Source organism: Pantherophis guttatus, chromosome 3 (assembly GCF_059756535.1).
Source record: "Pantherophis guttatus breed Tessera chromosome 3, ASM5975653v1, whole genome shotgun sequence".
Classification (NCBI taxonomy): domain Eukaryota; kingdom Metazoa; phylum Chordata; class Lepidosauria; order Squamata; family Colubridae; genus Pantherophis; species Pantherophis guttatus.
In genome coordinates, this window is record NC_142065.1 from 32,077,409 (window position 1) to 32,097,601 (window position 20,193).

Here is a 20,193-nt window from a genome sequence, read left to right on the forward strand (position 1 = left end):
AGCTTCTGCCAACCTAGCAGTTCAAAAGCACGTAAAAAATGCAAGTAGAAAAATAGGGACCACCTTTGGTGGGAAGATAACAGAGTTCCGTGTGCCTTTAGCGTTTAGTCATGCCAGCCACATGACCACGGAGACATCTTTGGACAGTGCTGGCTCTTCAGCTTTGAAACGGAGATGAGCACCGCCCCCTAGAGTCAGGAACAACTAGCACATATGTGTGAGGGGAACCTTTACCTTTACCTTTACAAAAGCAGCCCCATGTAAAGTGTGTTGTCATAGTCCAGTTGTGAGGTTGCCATGGCATGAGTGATTGCCTGAAGGGCCTCCTGATTTCATATAAGCAAAGCTGAAAAATTGTGACTACCTGACTACTTCTTAGAAAGTTTTCTTGTGGCTGCTTGAATATTTAAAGGTACTTCTGATCATTAACGTAATATGAAAACCACCCTTTTGAAAAGTTGACCCTCTCACCTAAACATACTGCAGTCATGGCTTATGTTAATTCTGGAATGAAAGCACATACTCTTCCTGCATTTATTGCTTAGCATAATGACATTAGCAGCAAAGGTATCTTGAACTATTTAACAAAGAATCCATATATAATCTCCATAATATTATTCTCTGCTAAACTGTTATTGAAATATGTCTAAGATATACTGTAAAATATAAGAAAGGAGATTTTGATGGAATAGCATTTTGTGGTGATAGATTTGTTGTCGATTGCCTGTTTTGCCATAGGATCTCAAACCTATACTTCCTTGATGGTAAAATTTTAATTCAGTTTTTTATTTGAACTGATATGATTAACCTTTTCCAACTGTTTTGGAATTTTAAAAAAGCCTACCATGGTAAAATATGGAAAATGAAGTATTTATGAGTGGAAGTTTTTCCCACACAGTGATCTAGAATATTGTGTGTCCTTGGCAGTATAGAAGGTATGGTGCCCAGAAGGGAGTCAGGCTAAGGCCTAATGTTGACATTTGTATTAAATTGAAAACCATCAAAGAATATCTTGAAAGAAATCTTCTCAATGCGAAATTTTTATAAAAAAGTCAGTGGGGAAATGTTGCTTCTTCTGGTAAAGAGGCAGCAAAAGCTATAGGTGTCTACAAATAATATAAAGAATTTTGAAAGGCAGTTTACATGTTATCCTCTTATACTTGAACTCATAAAATGTTAGGAGAAGATTTTGCAAAAATTGCCTTAAAATATGACAGAAATATGACATGGGGCGACACATACAAACAACCACTAGATGTGACTAGAACATTACTCTTCTCCAAAGAGAACAAGAGAACCGTAGCTATTTGCTGCTATGTAGAAGTCACTCATGTTTTTTCATCCCAGATGTGGAAACTCTAGTCTAGCAAACCATCTTGAGCCTACCTTAATAAGTACCGTGTTTTGAGCACTCGCTTTACTTGTTTCTGAGGGATGCTGCCCTTTCCTCCTCTACTGAGACAGCAGTGCATTATTATATAAAAAAAATCTGGTTGCTTATTCTGTAACAGGTGAACAGACTTCTCAAGTGTTAGAATCAATGTCTTGCATTGTTCGCTGAGCTGTGGAATCTTTGTATCTTATCACTGTATATGATAGATAGATAATGATTGGTTATAATATTGTTCTAAAATGTGATTTTCCAATTTCTCAGGTTCTAGACTTTGAAGGAGACTTCTATTTTTTCTTGAGCAATTTCCAGCATGCTTTAAAATTTCTTTCCAATCATTTGCCAATTTTTTTAAAAAAAATTGTCATTATTTAGAGATGGCTATTGTTGTTGCAGCCTTCTTAGCTTCCTAGCTGTCTGAACTGAAAAGCCACCATTTGCTTGTTTATTTCTCTATTTATTCTGCCACTCGTTCAAATGACTCTGGGCAGGATACATTAAATATACCAATGGAAGATCAGCCTTGTGACATTTTTTCCTTGTGGTGTAATTAAAGCATCAGAAATAGGGAGTCTTGAAAGATGACTGTGAAAGAAAGAACGTTCAGGCATACCCCTTACCAAACTCAGTGATGAAATGCAGTTCCTTGCCCATAAACTTAAAAAAAATAATTAAAAAAATGACTACAGCAGTAGTTCAATGTTTTTCCATTAAAGGGGAAGCCAATAAAGAACAGCAATTTTTTTTAATGTTGAGCTACAGCCAAATAAAAGCAGGTTCAAGTCCAGCTATAATCAGGCAAACCCATTGGCTAGTTTTAGGATAGTTTCCCTCCCTCTCTCCCTCTCTCTCCCTCTCAAAAACAACAAAAAGTGTTATTGTGTGATGACACAAAGGGAGGTTCCCCATGAAAGCTACCATGAAAGATGGAATATAAAACACACACACAAGTAAATGGGAGAAAATGCAGAATAATTTTTAGAAAATATTCATCTAGTAATCTGTTAATCTTTAGTTTCTAAAAAATGTTTTCATGAAATGTATTGCCTAAGATTTCTAAGGAATTTTAGGAATGATTGGACAATCGGGTTTCGGGAGTGGACAACTAAGTTTTGAAAGCAAGTAGGACTAAATAATATCTCCAATAGAGAGAAAAATAAGTAGAATTCCCTAAGGAACCTTAATAAAAAGAATGCCATTTACTTTAAAAATTAATTGGAATATGCCTGATTAACAAAGTAGTAAACTGTATTTCTAGACATCCATCCCATTAAAGATCTTTAAAAATAATAAAAAAATATTTGATAAAGGAGGGGGAAGGAGTTCAGCCTGCCTTCTCAACAGCATAGAGATATTAGGAATGTTTTTTGTTTTGTTTTTTTACATTTTAGGCAATTGCTCAAGAAAAAAAAAATCCAGATGGTTCCAAGTGGTAACAGATGGTGGTTGTAGAACCAGTGGGGAAAGTTGGGATAAAACCAGATGGTCCAATGCCTTCAGCTGCAGAGACTCCCAAATATATTTATAGTGCAAACAGCATCTTAATAGGACGATGGTGTCATGGAGATGTCCTTAGTAGTTCTGCAGGCTCAGCTGCTTAATCTTCTACATGATCACAGAACAGCTTGTTTCACTATGGCATCCCAAAGATATGAATTCGCTGATTAACAAGATACCCCTTCTAGCTTCATGCACAGGTTTTCTGTGTTCACACCTCCACATGGTAGAATTCAAAATCACATCATTACAGATTGTAAGACGGTGATGTTGCATTTGTTTCAATAATCCTTCACATAAAAACATTCTTCCCATCTAAAATATTTGCTTGCTTGCTTGTTTTATTTATTCATTTATTGAGCTTTAAAAAAGCTAGGGCGCTTTTGAAGAAAAGAATTCAGTGTACTGAACTCCCTTTGTTATGTGATTTTTGATCTGATGGGATAAAGTTTGATCTACGCCCTTTAGCTTGTAAAGTTTTATTTTAAAATAAAACTTTCTTTTCTCTTTAATCTGCTGGTTTTATGTGTGGACTCAGTTTGTTTATTTTTAAATAGGAAGGAACATTAAAAATTAGCCCTTCATCTATTTTCTGAAATGGAACAATTAATTCTCTGGTCCTATTCGCCTGCATTCTTCCTGGATGGATAAAGGTAGGCAACAAGAGGTAAACCCAAGGGGCTTTTTTCCAAGAGGCAACTGGACTTTCTGTTTGTTCTTTGAAGAAGTTCCACTTCTAATCCAAGAAGCTTCTTCAGCTCTGAAAAAGCTCTGAAGAGAGCTGAAGAAGCTTCTTGGATAAGAAGCAAAATGTCTTCACAGAAAAAAACAGAAAGTCCAGTTGCCTCTTGAAGAAAAACAACCTTAGGGACAACCATGATGTGGATGACTGAGAATCTTCATAGGCAACAAGAGGATTTTCATACATGCTGGCAGTAAATTTAGAAGGGAGGAACAGAGGATGAATTTGTGAAGGATGGCATGTGAGTAGTGTTTATAACATAGTTTGATCAGGCTGAATAATCATCTGCTCGATCCAAAGGACTTAAAAATGTTTTCAGTACAGATCAATTTAAACTAGTTTCCAGTTCTGGAGCAGAAAGATGCATTAATATGTTTATATAAAAAAGAGATAGTGTTTGTTCTTATTGATTTTTCCAGATTAGTTGGTACATTTTTCAATACTATCTTGAAAAGCTGCTGAATATGTTGGGGCTGGAAGATGGAGATATCAGAATTGCAGTTATCCATTCCTATTTAGAATGTTGCCATGGGATTATTCCTATGAGGACTATGCAGAGCTTTGAAAAAGTGCTTCACTTCACCATAGGATGAAGCAGGGACCTTCTTGGGGCTGCTTTTAAAACAAAGCCTTTAAGAGTGAAGCGACAAGTTATTCTGTTTTCCTTTCCCCTTTGCAGCTCCTTTAGCACTTGCGCTATCTGGAAGAACTACTGAGCATTTACCCATAAATGCCTTTTTTAGCTTTTGCCATGCTGGAAGAAATATGAGAAGGAGGTGGCTATGATGTAAAGGGAAACACTTTGTCAAGGCAAATTGCATTGCCTGTTTACCTCAAGGTGGTGAACTATGGCACATCAAGTCTTGTTGAGATGAATCAAAGCCATGTTGCAGAAGTTTTAATTCTTAAGAAGTATACACTTGGTTTCCATATGGCACCTGCTAACAACTCCACGAAACTTCTAATAGATCTTTGCTGGAGGTATGGACTAAGAGTTGTCAATATAATGACATCCATTTTAACCTCTCTTTTTAACAATGCTCAAATCAGTCCATGGCAGAGGGATTTTGTTCCCTCTAAAGGATTGGCTCTATAAGAGATTATTAAAAGTAGTTCTACCTGTAGAGGTATTAATGATCTGAGGAGCTTTAATGCCCTTTATTTCCTTAGACATGTAACAGATATATTATTCTATTTACATACTGGGACTCTTACAATTTTAGAAAATTTATAGATTTGTTAATCTTATAAATCTTATCCATGCAATGGTAAACTCCTGGTTGAATTGAATTATGCAATGAATTATACATGGGGCTATCTTTGAAAACTTCCAACTAAGGTAGAAGTCTGATAATGAAGACTGGCTAATATGTTCACATGACACAAGAACTTTGTCATCTATATGGCTTCAAATCCCTTTCTAAAGTGCTGGTATAAATATTTAATTCTCTAAATAGATTAATGTCAGTTTAAAAGAAAGTTCATCTCTTGTCATGCACAGGATGCTTCAAATGCCTGCAGAGAATTTCCCTTTCTCTAGAATCCCTACTAGACAAAGTATTAGGAAAGGGACGTTTTCAGTAGAGACACCCTCTATATTCACTAACTCTATTTCATAATGGTGTTGGTATCAAGTAAAATTATTTCTGTACTAAAAATGCAAGTGTGCATGTGTGCTGATGCTTTTGAAGATCATGTCTTTTTGGTACTCTCTGTTGAGATCCTGATGCTGTTTTCCATATTTTACCATTAATAATCCATAGGATATTTTGTTAATGGTTATAACCATTAACAAAGTAACAATAAATATATTAGCTATTCCATAAAATAATAATTTTGTTTAGTTCCCAAGGTTACAAGGTATCCTTCATTAAGATATATGACAATTAAATTCATTTGAAAGTAGTTTATATTTGCAATTCTCTTGTTTTATGAATTTACCAACCTATCATCATCTTCCCCTACTCGCATTCCTGTTTCTGGGATTTATTGACCATAAATGTTATGCAATTTCTGCTTATGTGGTCAGAGACATTATTTGCTTTGTTGGTTTGCTTCAAAAGCTCAATTTGACATTTTATTTTATAGAGATACATGGACTGAAACTGGATTTGGACAAAAGACTTTACGGTTTCTTGGTGATTTTCATTCCTCACCCTTGTTTTTCAATCATTCATGTTGCTGCTTTGGTTATATTATTTGAAGCAGAAATTTTTGCAGTTATAAAATTGATTCTTTAAATCAGTGTTTCTCAACCTTGGACACTTGAAGATGTGTGGACTTCAACTCCCAGAATTTCCCAGCCAGCAAAAAATCTTCAAGTGGCCAAGGTTGTGAAATATTGCTTTAAATGTTTTATCTTCAGAGTCCTTGAAGGGATGCACATATAGCAAAAGCTATGCTTTTTTTTCTCTTCCAACTGATAACTAATGTGCAATAACAGTGGCATAGCCTCTGCTGTTCTGAGAAAAGTCAAATTAAATAGCTTGTCATATGCAAAGGAGGTTCAGGTAGGGTGCCGGCAATTAAAAAATGTGTTCATAAATGGAGGTATTATTAGAATTAGCTACTCTTTTTAAAGTAATCCTGTGTTGGCCTACTCAGAACTAAGTCCCAATAAGGTCAAAGAGGCCCAGGAAATTCATGTCCATGCAGCTGGTCTCCAACTTGATGTGTTGTATTACAACAATGCCTCCAATTTCTTGACTTCTAAAAGCCATACTCATCTTACAACATACTCAAAGGGCCCCAGGTTTGGAAAAATTATTCTGCTCAATCCATGATGCAACATAGGTAATTTTACAATAGAAAAGTTGCACAATTTTGCATTCTCCTTAACTATGTGGGCAGCTATTAAGATATTTAGACCATTTCAATTTCTGTGATACGTTTCCCAAACAATGTCATTTTTAAATGAATGCAAAAATGGGTAAAAACTAACTTAATGTTGGAAAAAGTCTAACTAAACTTGTTTTATGTAGTCTCTTTATAGCCCCAATATTAGAAATAGTCATTGCTAGTCCAAGATGCTGAAGCGGTTAAAAAAATAATCATGCAGAACGTCCCCAGAATAAATTCCTCCCATAGTAAATCAGAGCATTTATAAGATTAGATGATACATTGTGTTCTGTGCAACTTGCTAAGTGTGCCCTTTGCATCAATGAATTTGAGACCCCCAAAGGGACCAGGAAGATTTCAGCAAGATGCTTGCCTGAAGATGGTACATTTTCCAGCAAATCGCTGCTGTCTTCCTTTTGACTGCCAAGAATAATAACAGCAGCAGCACCAACAAAACAGCAACAACAAATGAATGAAGGTCTTGAAATCAATATGTGGACATTGTCTGAGAACACAGAGTGCCTAGTGCAATGAGGCTTTGTATCAGGAGAGAAAAGCAGAGGCCCTGTTCATACAAATGATCTGGGAATACTCTGTAGATGCCCAGGAGATGGAGCAGGATTACAGCAGCAGGCCATGATAAATCAACATGTATTCAGAACACGGTGAAAAGAGGCCACTTGTATTCCAACTGTATCTAGGATAGTTATGTATGAAATTATATTATAAATAGCCGGCTATTTATAAGAACAAACCTTCTGACAAATCTTTTAAACGGAATGCCCTTATGAGGGTGTATTAAAATGCCATAGATTCAACTCCTTGTTAGACAGTTTTTCCATGTCACTCAAGAAGAGGCTAAAATCATCAGCAAAGCTATTTTCACAAATATGTGTTCCTACTACAGTTTTTGTGTTGGTTTCTTCTGGAAAAGAACATCTTGGAGTATTGGAGGACAAAGAGGGAGGATACATTTTTTTGCCCACTGTCACAGTCCTCCTGAATTGCTATTCACATTAGGAGTAATGGTTTCATTAATAGTAATGCAAGCTTGCCTTCAACCTTGCATAGAACTGCCAGGATTTTCTTTGTCCTGTGTGAAGCTGGACAAGATTGTTATTCTACAGATCAGTACCTCCTAGGAAAATGAATGGGACAGTCAAATAATGCAGCCAAATGTTTGCAGTGTTGATTTGCCTTTAGTGGGGTATGTGGGACAGTTCACCATAGTGCCAAAAAAGGTCATCTAGACCACACAATGATACATAATTCATCCCTGATAGATTTGGCCAACGGAGCAATCACACAAACAAAAGCCAAGTTGTAGTACGACAATTGCAAAGAAATGAAAGAATGTTCATGTAAACAAGCTGACGGCTTGTTCCGTCAACTTGTTTACATGAACATTTTTTCATTTCTTTGCAACTATCATATTACAACTTGACTTTTGTTTGTGTGATTGCTCCGTTGGCCAAATCTATCAGGGATGAATTGTGTATCATTGTGTGGTCTAGATGACCTTTTTGGCACTATAGTGAACTGTCCCACATACCCCACTAAAGGCAAATCAACACTGCAAACATTTGGCTGCATTATTTGACTGTCCCATTCATTTTCCTAGGAGGTACTGATCTGTAGAATAACAACCTTGTCCAGCTTCACACAAGACAAAGAAAATCCTGACAGGCTTGAGCTTCCTGTGTCAGCTATTTATTTAAGGGGCTGGGGGTGTGGAAACACATACACAGTATGAATACTGATTGCTAATGTGAAGACTGATTAATTGCCACATAGTAATCCATTCATAAATCTAGGCACTAAGTGAAAGTCTATTGATTTCTTCCTAAAATCTTTCTTTGTACCCTGGAGTGCTTTGAATTTTCATACTGGGCTTTTCCTATTTGGTTTCCTATCTATTACAACTAGTGTAATTTTTATCCATTTTATTTTTGAAATTTACTATTGTCTAATGGCTCAAATTCATTGCAATTTTTTTTTTTGCCTTTCCTCTTTTGTCACTTTCTCTACAAAAGTCCTTGGTTGTTGTTTTTTTCCTTTGCCAAAATCTGATGTTGTTCTGGGTTTTTTTTATTTCCAAATTAGATATTCCTACAGTTTAGAACAAAAATAATATTTACATTAATTAGGCTGTAATAAAGATAGCTTTTCTCAGGCCTACAGCATCACAATTTTCCAGCTGCTCCAATCACTGGAATTGCTATCAGTCATATCCACACATTACCACCTGTCAGGTCTAATGGACCAACAAGTTTGGAATGAATTCAAATCTGGCTCCAACCATGAACATCTGTAGATGACCTTGGGCTAAGCATTACCTCTCTGTTGAACTTCCTTCTCTGGGTTTTTAAGTAGAAAAGAATGGAAGAATTTCTAGAAAAACTATCATGAGTACCTTGGAAGAAAAACCCTGATAAATGTAACATTTGTTGCAGCAAATATTTGCCTGTGGATGTTCAGGATTGTTTAGGTGGAGAAAATGAGTCTTGTCTAGAGAATTCCCAAGAAAATATTTTGATCGTTAGTAGTGAAGTTCAACTTGAGAAAAAGGATTTATCTTTACATACCAGATCTGGGTCATTTAGGGCATCTACTCGCAAAATGCCTGCTTCCCCCCAGATTTCCGACAATATATACATAGACTTTATGTGCATTGGGACAGCTCTTCTCAGACAGAGGGTGAAGCTCTGCTAGCTTCATCTATTTTTTATACTTCATTTTTCTTAACTGCACATCTCCCTTGCATCTGATGAATGAATGAAAGAATAGAATAGAATAGAATAGAATAGAATAGAATAGAATAGAATAGAATAGAATAGAATAGAATAGAATAGAATAGAATAGAATAGAATAGAATAGAATAGAATAGAATAGAATAGAATAGAATAGAATAGAATTCTTTATTGGCCAAGTGTGATTGGACACACAAGGAATTTGTCTTGGTGAATACACTCTCCGAGTACATAAAAGAAAAGATACATTTGTCAAGAATCATAAAGTACAACACTTAATGATAGTCATAGGGAAACAGTCAATATAAATCTTAAGGATACCAGCAACAAGGTTACGTAAGTGGAAGGAGAGGTTGATAGGAACGATGAGAAGATTAATAGTAATGCCGACTTAGTAACTAGTTTGACAGTGTTGACAGTGTTTGTTTAGCAGAGTGTGGCTTTCAGAAAAAAACTGTTCTTGTGTCTAGTTGCTCTGGTGTGCAGTGCTCTATAGCGCCATTTTGAGGATAGGAGTTGAAACAGTTTATGTCCAGGATGCGAGGGGTCTGTAAATATTTTCACAGCCCTCTTTTTGACTCGTGCAGTGTACAGGTCCTTAATGGAAGGCAGGTTGGTAGTAATTGTTTTTTCTGCAGTTCTAATTATCCTCTGAAGTCTGTGTCTGTCTTGCTGGGCTGCAAAACCAAAGACAACAGAGCAGTGGCGAGATTCAGCTGGTTTGGGCGAGCCGGTAGTTAAATTGCTGGCTAGCCCTTCCCCTTACCACCCCGCCCCTTCCAGGAGTCTCCACACATCCCATTTTGGCTCCCAGGTAAGTGGGAGCCCAAAATGGGGCACCAGGGTGTGCGGTGCAGCCCCCCCCATGGCCCATTTTTGCTCCCAGGGGGGTACAGGAGGCCAAGTGCTGCCTGTCATACCTCCTGGCCACACCCATCAGGCCAATGCCCACCCAGCCGGTCATTAGAGCAGAGAACCGGTTGTTAAATTATTTGAATTCCACCACTGCAACAGAGGTATCTTCCCTTCCCTTTCCCTGCACTTTGCAGCAGTTCTTAAAAACTTTCATCAGTCCCCAAGCAGAGTTCTCCCAGTGCTCTGATATTCTTATATCTCACAGGTAGTTAATTATATCATAATTAGTGTGGTTAATATATCCCATGAAATGGTCACATTATTCAAATTTACAGCATTCAAAATGATATTTCTATGCAAAATGGGATAATTGATTCCAGCTCAACAGAAATAGACAATTCTAATTTATAAACTTAAATTTCTGCATGTTTATTAATGAAATACCATACAGGTAATCCTCAATTTATGACTGATTGCCTAGTGACTATTCAGAATTATGATGAATACCCCCCTCCCCAAAAAGGTGCTTACAACCTGGATTTAAAATTTAGACACCCTCTGCTCTCCTACCAGGTCACATGAAGACATTTTGGGCTCCTGACAACTGACCCACATTTGTAGCATCCCACAATCATGTGACTGCAATTTACAATGTTTTTGCCAGAAATCAATGTTTACTTCTGGTGTCCAGCAAAAAAGGCTCATAGTGAACAACGGCTTTGCTTAATGATCATACATTAGCTTAGCAGCTACTGCATTTGCTTAACAACAACCACAAAATGGGTTGTAAAATCAGGCCTAGACATGTGGTGACCCACTTAAAACTGCCACAATTTACAACTGTAATTGTGTCAATTATAGTTTTAAGTCGAGGACTTTTACTGCATAACAGTAAACCCATATTCAAAGCATACATAGTATCTCTCCTGCATTCTTCCTCATTTTTCAAAATAAGCCTCTTTTTATCTTTCCTTGAATGGAAACTTCCTTTTCTCTATTTTTCATAATCAATTATGAATTAATAAGATATTACTATCTTAAACTGAACTGTGTTTTCAGACTAGTCACAATTGTGCATGTGCTAGCCTCAATCATACATGTGCTAACTTCATACTAACTGAATTCTGACTAGTATTAAAAACAATCTGTTATGATTTTATAAATTGCACTAAATCTGATTTTGTACTATTCAAACTCACACTAATTATGACCAACCTGTATTTCATCTGATAGTCCTTTAAACTAATCATTTAGTGCTTTTTTATTCCAGCCAATATCCTTGAACTAATATTTGGAAATAATCAACTTACACCTGCACTGAATATTTACTGTCTTAACAGGAGTTGATTGTCTTCTATTTGTTGATATCAACAAAATTAGGTCCAAGTGCCACAAAATTGGTGAAATTCCCCAAATCTGGATTGTTCTGCAGCAAAAGGGGGTGATCCATTTTGCACCTCCCTCTGTGTCAAGAGCTAGCATAGATCCTGCATTAGATTAGCTTGTGGGAAACTCTTCAATTCTTACATAGATGAATAAATCGTATTGGGAAAATGAATGAATACATTTGCTACATTCCCATCATATTTGTGAGACATGGAGACAAGAGCTCTATGTTGAAGACCTGCTACTATGGCTACTTGATCTTGGGCAAGCTGGGGCAAAGGACTTGCCAGTAGGATATATCCTATCCAATATGTTGGTTGAGTTTTGCACTGCCTGGATTTCTAGGTTTGCCACAAGGTTTTGATATAGGAGCATGTTGCTAGCAACCTGATCTATGGTCAACAACATTTTGGAAAAGCATAAGTAGCCATAATTTTAATGATCAAGTCTTGAGTATGTTTTCCCCTCCCATATCACTGGGTGTTAGTGTAACTGATCAAACCTGTCAACAAGGAATGTCAATAAATCTTCCCCTAGAAACACAAACCTTAATTCAGGAGCAAACACTCGAGGGCAAAGCTCAGAGAAGTTCCTTTTATTGTAGAATCAAGTAATCAAGTCTTCTATTTATAACATCTCACAGTTTATATCTTACATCTCTCTTTCTTTCTCTCTCTTTGCCATTTGTTTTTTTGTTTTGTTTTGTTTTTGGCCTTGAATATGGAGGGCATCTGTATCTGCACCATGCTTTGATAATAGCTTTGACTGGTTTCAGTCTCTCCACTTCTGACCTTATCAGTTTCAGCCTTGGTGGCGCAGCAGACTAAAGTGCTGTTAAGTAGCACCAGCTGCCTGCAATTACTGCAAGTTCAAATCTCACCAGGCTCAAGGTTGACTCAGCCTTCCATCCTTTCGAGGTAGGTAAAATGAGGACCCGGATTGTGGGGGCAATAAGCTGACTTTGTATAAAAAAGAACAGGGGGCGGGGGAAAGCCCTACTAAGCAGGTATATACAAAAGTATGAAGGCTATTGCTTAAAGCATTGTAAGCCGCCCTGACTCTCCGGAGAAGGGCGGCATATAAATCGAACAAATAAAATAATAATAAAATAAAATAAAATAAAATAAAATAAAATAATAAAATAAAATAAAATAAAATAAAATAAAACAAACAAACTACAAGTTTCTTTAGGATTATAAACTGAAGCTGGGGCAGCAGGACCAATTACTTACCATGTGGTTCCATGATACAGCTTATGTTCTGCAGCATGGACAGTATTGTGTTGCTTTGAACAAATGTCACCAACAATAATGTCTGAGTTTTTTTCTCAATGGTTGTTAGCCAGGGCTGTCACTGCTGTCAAAAGATACTTCAGCATTCTGCTCCTAATTAATGGATCAGATAGTAATTTGTAATCTTTTAGAATGCAAAGGTTTCAGTGCCTAGTGCTGTAAATTGCTCTGGCTTTGATCTGTACAAACACAGAAACTGTGATTGCCCCCATGGGCACTAGCTCCAGATAGAGGGAATCAGAGGACACATAGAGGACAGACCACATGCAGCCTTTTCCATTCACAGAGAAGGAGTTGATATTTGCAGATTCTCAGCATCTTAAATATCCTTTTACACATCGCCATTTGTTTTTGAAAATGTGAAATTATAGGGCTGTTAACAAGTTTTTGAGGTACATAGAAATAAATAAATATGGTACATAAACAATCAGGGGATTAAATGAAATTTGCTAAATCAGGTTTGAGAACACTGGCATATGGGACCAGAACAGGGAACAAGAAAAATGGGAAATAATTTTAAGAAAGCTTAAGTTAGTCAAGAGGGGCAGATTTTAACTATAAAACTGCATGCAGGGGTTCTCCCTTCCCCCCAGCATCTTGCAAACTATATGGGGAGGCTGAAAAAAAAATATTAATAGTGATCTCTCCAATCTCCCCAAGCCTGCATCTCTAAAGATTTCCCATATAGAAGGAATTACTGTTAAGCAGCTGCAACTCACAGTATAAAGACTTGATTGCAAATCATACATATGTCAGCAAAATGAATTTGTGCTTCAGATTATGAATAATTAGGCCTGGGTAATCTGCTTCCTGCATCTTTTTATGTTTTAGATTTGACCTACATAAAGTAAATGTGGAGGACAATCTGGATACAAACAGATATAAACAGATAGCAGTGGAAAGTTGATAGACACGGTCACAGATGAGGCAGAGATGAAGCAATGCAAAGACCAGAGGTACATGTAGGATTCTTGGGATCTTCTGGAGGACTTTCAAGGAGCAGCTGTGGGGCCTGGAAACTCAGGCAGTGCATTCCTGCAATAATTCAACTTGAAGGGGCTAAACAAATTTGAAATCAAAGCACGGCCCCTAGCAAGCAGAGGTCATAATCGAAAGAATGAGCTGCATTCTGGTTGAAGTAATATGTTCTGATTGGTTTGGAAAATTACAACAATGCTGACTTCCAGGGAAGAAATTGTGAACTGAAGATGGTTCCACTAAAAGTGTAACTGATGAATCCAAGTGGAATGAAGAGCCAGTGAATAGACTGGATCTTTGTAATTCTCTTCAGACAAGGGTGTTGCGTCCTCATGGCTACGCCGCTGATCCACGTGTATGCTGATGCGAAGCTGCTTCTCCATTGGCTGAACGGTATCAGCCTTTCAGTGGGAGAATGAAACCCCACTATTGGACGAACCATCTGACAGCTCCTATATAAAGAGCTGTCAGACAGAAAGTTGTGTTGCCATTTCCGGAGTTTGCCCTGTTTTTACTGTTAGTGCTGTTAGCTATTAGCTTATCTTTGAACCCTGTCTTGCCTCAGTTTCTGCCAAATAGAACAAAGGGGATGATTTGAGATCACCCACAAGTGCTCCATACAGTTACTTCTTGCTTAGGTCTGGATTTAGAGCTTTGGGATACAAGAGAACAGCCATTTGCTGAAACTGCAGTTAGCACCTTTAAAAGGACATTGGGTTCTAATCAATTAAGAACCTTTGGGTTGACGGGTTTTACAGCAGCAGATAAGTTTCCTTCAATTCTTAGTGAAAGTAGTTTTAAAAACAAGTTTAAGGACTTTTTTTAAATGTGGGGAATAAGTAGTCAAAGTGTAATTAAAAGTTTGATTTTAAAATATTACAAAGTGACTAGCCATTCAGATAAATTTGAAATAAGATTTTGAAATTAATTATAAAGAACCCTTCCAATTGGAAAATGCTTTTTTTTTCAATTCTTATAAAGAAATCATAAAATAAGACTTAACTGTAAGATTAGAATTAAAGAACATTAATATTTACTAATACAGAATGAAGAAGAAGAATTTAACATTGGACATGCTGAAGGATATTGTTGAACAATGGACCCAGAAGTTAATTTAAAGAGCATTGGCCTCTATAGATGGACTGTGTTTAAAAGATGCTATGAAGAGGGACAAGTATTACCTGACATAACTCATAGTGATCTGAAAATGAATTTAAAAATGGCTGGCTACAAGATAACATGAAAAATGTTACACTAGCTTTACAAAAGAAATTGGCTGATGTCTTAATAATTAAGAGGGATATACAAATAACAAACCAAGAGAGTGACCTGGATAATATTCTTATTTTGAATTTACAAAAGAGGCTTGTTAAAGCTTCAAAGAATTTTGTAAGAAGAACCAAAGGGGGAAAAAAAGTTCTAGGACATTATTTGAAGGGTCTAAACATCAAGATTGTTAAAATTCAAAGGAAGGAACATTATGTTGCTTGGTTTGATCAAGATTAAAATATGTTTTAAGTATCTCTGGTAATACTTAATAGACTTCTGCTGATATCAGTACTGAAATGATGAGGTTTTATGGATTTGTTTATAGATAAGAGATGGGATATGGGAAGAAGTTGTCATGTGTGTTGAAGTTTAGGAGAATGTGGGAGAGTTACTAAAATTGTTTATACTTGATGTGAAGGAGGTGGCAGATTCCTTTCATTTTCTTACTATATTCTTGTTTTTTCTTTCTTTTCTTTTTTCTTCCTATTTTTTCTTTTTTCTTTCCTGCAACTTTCAATTTTTCTTTTCATTCTTTTGGTTTTTTAGTTGATATTAGTTTTTTATTATTGTAAATTGTAATTTTTAATTTAAAAAATACTATTTTAAAAAAGAAAAATTACAGTGATGCTTAAAAGTTTATGATCCTTTTAGAGTTTTCAATATTTCTGCATCAATATGGTCTAAAATAGCAATAGCACTTAGCACTTATATACCGCTTCACAGTGCTTTACAGCCCTCTCTAAGTGGTTTTACAGAGTCAGCATATTGCCCCCAACAATCTGGACCCTTATTTTATCAAGCTTGGAAGGATGGAAGGCTGAGTCAACCTTGAGCCTGGTGAGATTTGAACTGCCAAATTGCAAGCAGCCTGCAGTCAGAGAAGTAGCCTGCAGTACTGCATCCTGACCACTGCACCACCATGGCTGAGAGGTATGTTCTTTACACAAGCCCTGAAACTAGTTCAGGACTAAACGAATGACTCATAAACATTATACTTATTCATTTATTTATTGAGAAAAATAATCCAAAACAACATATTTGTCTCCAGAAAAGGGGTTCACAAACTTGAAAGCTTTGCTGTACTTGAGATATGCCGGAAAGCATGCTGATTTTTCTCCATGCAATCTAGATGTGTATGAATGAGAAATAGTGGAGAAGGATGGAGGGAAAAGGAAAAAAACTCTTTTTCCCTTCCCCCATGAAAAAGTCCAGGTAAAATTATATAAGTGTTAGGACAGAGAAGCTGACTTTATTTACAGTAAAGTCATCAAATGGTTTAGTTGTGTTTAATGATAAATGGAAACATATATTTTCACAGGTTTTTTTATTAAACTAGCAACAGAAGAAGGCTCATGTGACAAGCAAGAGTTTTAGAACCAGAAAGGAGCAGTAAATCATGGGGTGTCCAGTGTCTGCTGAAATATTAAACATACAGTAGTTATAAAACCCTGAACAATGGTGTGAAATGTATTTAACAGACGTAACCACAAATACATACAACACACCATGCTTCATGCAACCATGTCTTTGACTTTCAACAGAAAATGAAATGCAAGGTGCAAAACAGCCAATATGCAAGCACAGTGGAGGTAATTTCTTCACCGTGATATTTTGTAAATGTCTAACGAACAGTTTCTTCAGCAAAAAGCACTAGAAAAAAGAAGCCAATTAAGCATAGCAAAGAAAATATAGCCAATGCATTGAAGTCAGCTTTCAGCTGTATAGAAATGAGCTCATTATCTCAGTTGCTGTGTAACTAATGCACAAAGGACCAGCCTAAAAGAAAACTGACCAGTGCCAAAATGAAGCTGTTATGACAATCTTAAGGATTATTGCTTTGTAGATGGACCACTGAGATTTATAAATTGATACAGCTGGTCATTCAGTTTTTTCTACAATATATTTTATTAAGTTTCATTACAAGATGAAAATATGGAGGGAAAAAACAAAAGTTAGAAAAATGAGAGAAAGGAAAAGTGCAAAGATAGCCAAAAAAGTGATGACTTCCAACTTTCTTCAGTGCAGAAGGATGCAAAAAAAAAAAAAAAAAAAACCACCAAAAAACACCACCCCAATCTCAATCTTTTTGCTTTACATTTTACAACATTTCAGGCCATTTCTATCATTACAAAATTATCAAAACCTAAAGTCAAAGTTTTGAGCAAAAACTCCAGAAGTAGTTTCTAAGTAGAAGCAAAGCTAGATAAATACTTTTCTTTAATTAAAACAATTGATTTTGCCATCTCCGCTAACTCCATCTTCTTTACCACCTACTCTTTCATTGTGGGAATTCATTCATTCATTTGTTTGTTTGTATCCCATGTTTATTATTTTTACAAATAAATTCAGGCAGCAAACATAATCAACACACCTCCTCTTTCTATTTTCGCCACAACAGCAATCCTGTGAGGTAGGTCAGGCTGAGAGAGAATGACTGGCCCAAAGTCACCCAGCTGGTTTTCATAGCTAAGACAGGAGTTTCTAGCCTGCTGCCTTAATCACTAGACCAAACTGGCTCTTGCTAGAATTAGTGTGTCTTTCCAGCTTTGTCCATATAAGATTCTCACCACTGTTAACATATATAATAACAAAGTTCCAAATTTTCTTTCAAATTCTTGGTCCATCTAACCTAAAAGGAAAATTTCTTCTTTCCATTTTATATATTTTAAGAATCTTCTGAATTAAAATAAAAATCTGGTGCTCATTCATTTTTTTTTAATGGGGAAAGGCATTATTATTTAAATGTTGAAGAGGTACTGTAGAACTATGATGCCTGGTGAAATTAAACCAGTGTTTCTCAAACTTGACAATTATAAGATATGTGGACTTCAACTCCCCAAATTCCTCATTCCCCATATCTTAAAGTTGCTAAAATAATTGAGAAACACTGGATTAGACCAATCTATGGTTTAATAGAGATTTTCTACATAATGGTTTTGTATCTTTATCAAAAGATTGAGCCAGTTGTCTCACCTCTTATCCTTAGATTGAATGAATCCCATTCCCTGGCTAAATTTTGAAATTTGTTTCCAAATCCTCTCAAAGAACCTTGAAGTTCTCTAAGTAAGAATTTACTTTAAGGATCCATACTTCTCTGACAGTGGGTGTTTCCAATTTTTCTTTTAAATAAGGATAGATTATGATGAAATCAGTTCCAAATCAGGTCAGAGTCGGCATATTTGGATCCTTAATTGACTCTATCTTGTACCGTTGGTGGGATTGAGAAAGATTTGGATTGAGGCAGGAGATAAATCCCATAAAGAAATGAATGAAGAAATAAATACATGCTCAGGGCAGTACTATGGATGGCAGCAGGGAGGTGTGTGATTATATCACCTTCTGCTTTCTAAACTCTAGCTGCTGTGTTTGTGAAGTATTAGGAGGCGGGAAGCCACATGAGGTCTTGCACGGACATAATGGTCATGAACTCTACTGATGTTTCTAGAAATGTTCCCTTTTGTAACTAAGTTTCTGGCAGCATTACAAATACCCTGTGGCTGTTTTGCAAGCATCCATTTTTAAAAATAATCCACTTTACTGCCATGTGTCCTTTGTTTTATCTTGTAATTGCTGTAAGTGCTGGCTCTGTTATGTCCTTCATATCTATGTGCCTCTCAGAAAGTGTCTCTTGTGCCTCCTGAGAATGCATTACAAAAATGAGTCCAGGTCATGTTCTCCAAATCCTGTTCCCTGATAATGATTCCAAGGAAGAGACCATCTGAATTGGGCCAGCAGCACTCGGGGGAATGAAAGAGGAGGTGGAGAATTTGTACTGCAGCATACAACTATGGGCACATCCGCTGGCTTAAGAGATACAGAATAGCAGTGGTGCTGCAGATTTGGTTCTCAGATACGGTAAAGAGCGACAGTTTTATAGAGTTATTCGTCTTTAAAATGTGTAAGAATACACATTTGCATCAGCAAGAATTGCTGATCCTTCTGCTGAGTATGAGTGGGAGGAATTTACATAAGGTAAACTTAAACAGAATGGCTGAATTATCTTTTTAAATGTTTCAGTTTTAAAAGTAGCCTGGATGTATGCATGTTTATTGTGTTCAGTGAAGCTTGCTCATTAGTAATAGTGGTTTGGCTCACTGTTAAATCAGATGTTTAAAGGATAAACTTGCATTAATAGTGGGGCTGTGCAAAAGTATTATAGGGTGGTTCGGTCTGAACACAATCCAGTCAAATCAGTCTGTCAACGCAAATATACAAGTGTCAGTCTTGCATGTCAGATGTAGAACCATGCTGTTTTCCTCTGGCCATTTCTTTATCTCTCAAATAGTCTTCTATGAATCTGGAAAGGATATTTCTAGCATTTTACTTCAAGTGCTAAGACAAGCTGGATCATCTCCAACACTTGAAGTAAGGGGCCAAAGGGGATAATATAAATGTTTTACCACCCTAATAAATATTTTAGTTTCCTCAGAACAAACTATAATAGGGGCTTGTTTTAAATTAAGAGGATGTGAAATGAATGAATGAATATTCCATGGTTTTCCCAGTCACAATTCAAGCAAGAAGAATGGAAGAGAAAAAGATTATGTGCAAGCCAGCCCTACAATGAGGCAAAGTATGACAAAACAAACACAGGAGTGTCAGTGTTAGCACCTGGATCCACAACCATTGCTCCTGAAACAGCATTCCAGACAGTGGTGGGATTCAAGTAATTTAACAACCGGTTCTCTGCCCTAATGATTTCTTCCAACAACCAGTTTGCCAAACTGTTCAGCAAGTTAACAACCGGTTCTCCCGAAGTGGTGCGAACTGGCTGAATCCCACCACTGATTCCAGAGCATGTGTTTGAGATTTTAGGTAGCCTTTTTTCACAGGGACAGGAATTAACTTGCTGCCTTGGGCCAAATAATATAACAAGTTTTGTTTTCAAAGAACTAGCAGATAGCCCAGAGTGGACTAGAGTGGGTGGCCATAATAAATTTAAGCATAAATAAATCCAGGAAAATCTTTCTTTAATCCCCAGAAACAAACCTCGCACAATTATCTGGAAAAAAATTACCTCTCCAGCTTTGGATATCAAACTGTGCATATTCTAAATAATTTTGTGTACTATTTTTATGGATTGCTTTTTAATGGACAGCGCTCTTCAGCTAGCGTCATAATAAAAATGAAATTATTCATAAGGCAGGGTAGCACTTCTGAAATAATTCAGAAATGACCAAGTAGCACAAATGTGAT

At 36.6% G+C, this 20,193-nt stretch overlaps 1 protein-coding gene across 2 annotated transcripts in view; it reads left to right on the forward strand.

Moving 5' to 3' along the window:
• The window catches only part of DLGAP4 (DLG associated protein 4), a 400,912-nt gene that overhangs the window by 22,455 nt on the left and 358,264 nt on the right, over positions 1-20,193 (forward strand). The window lies entirely within an intron of this gene.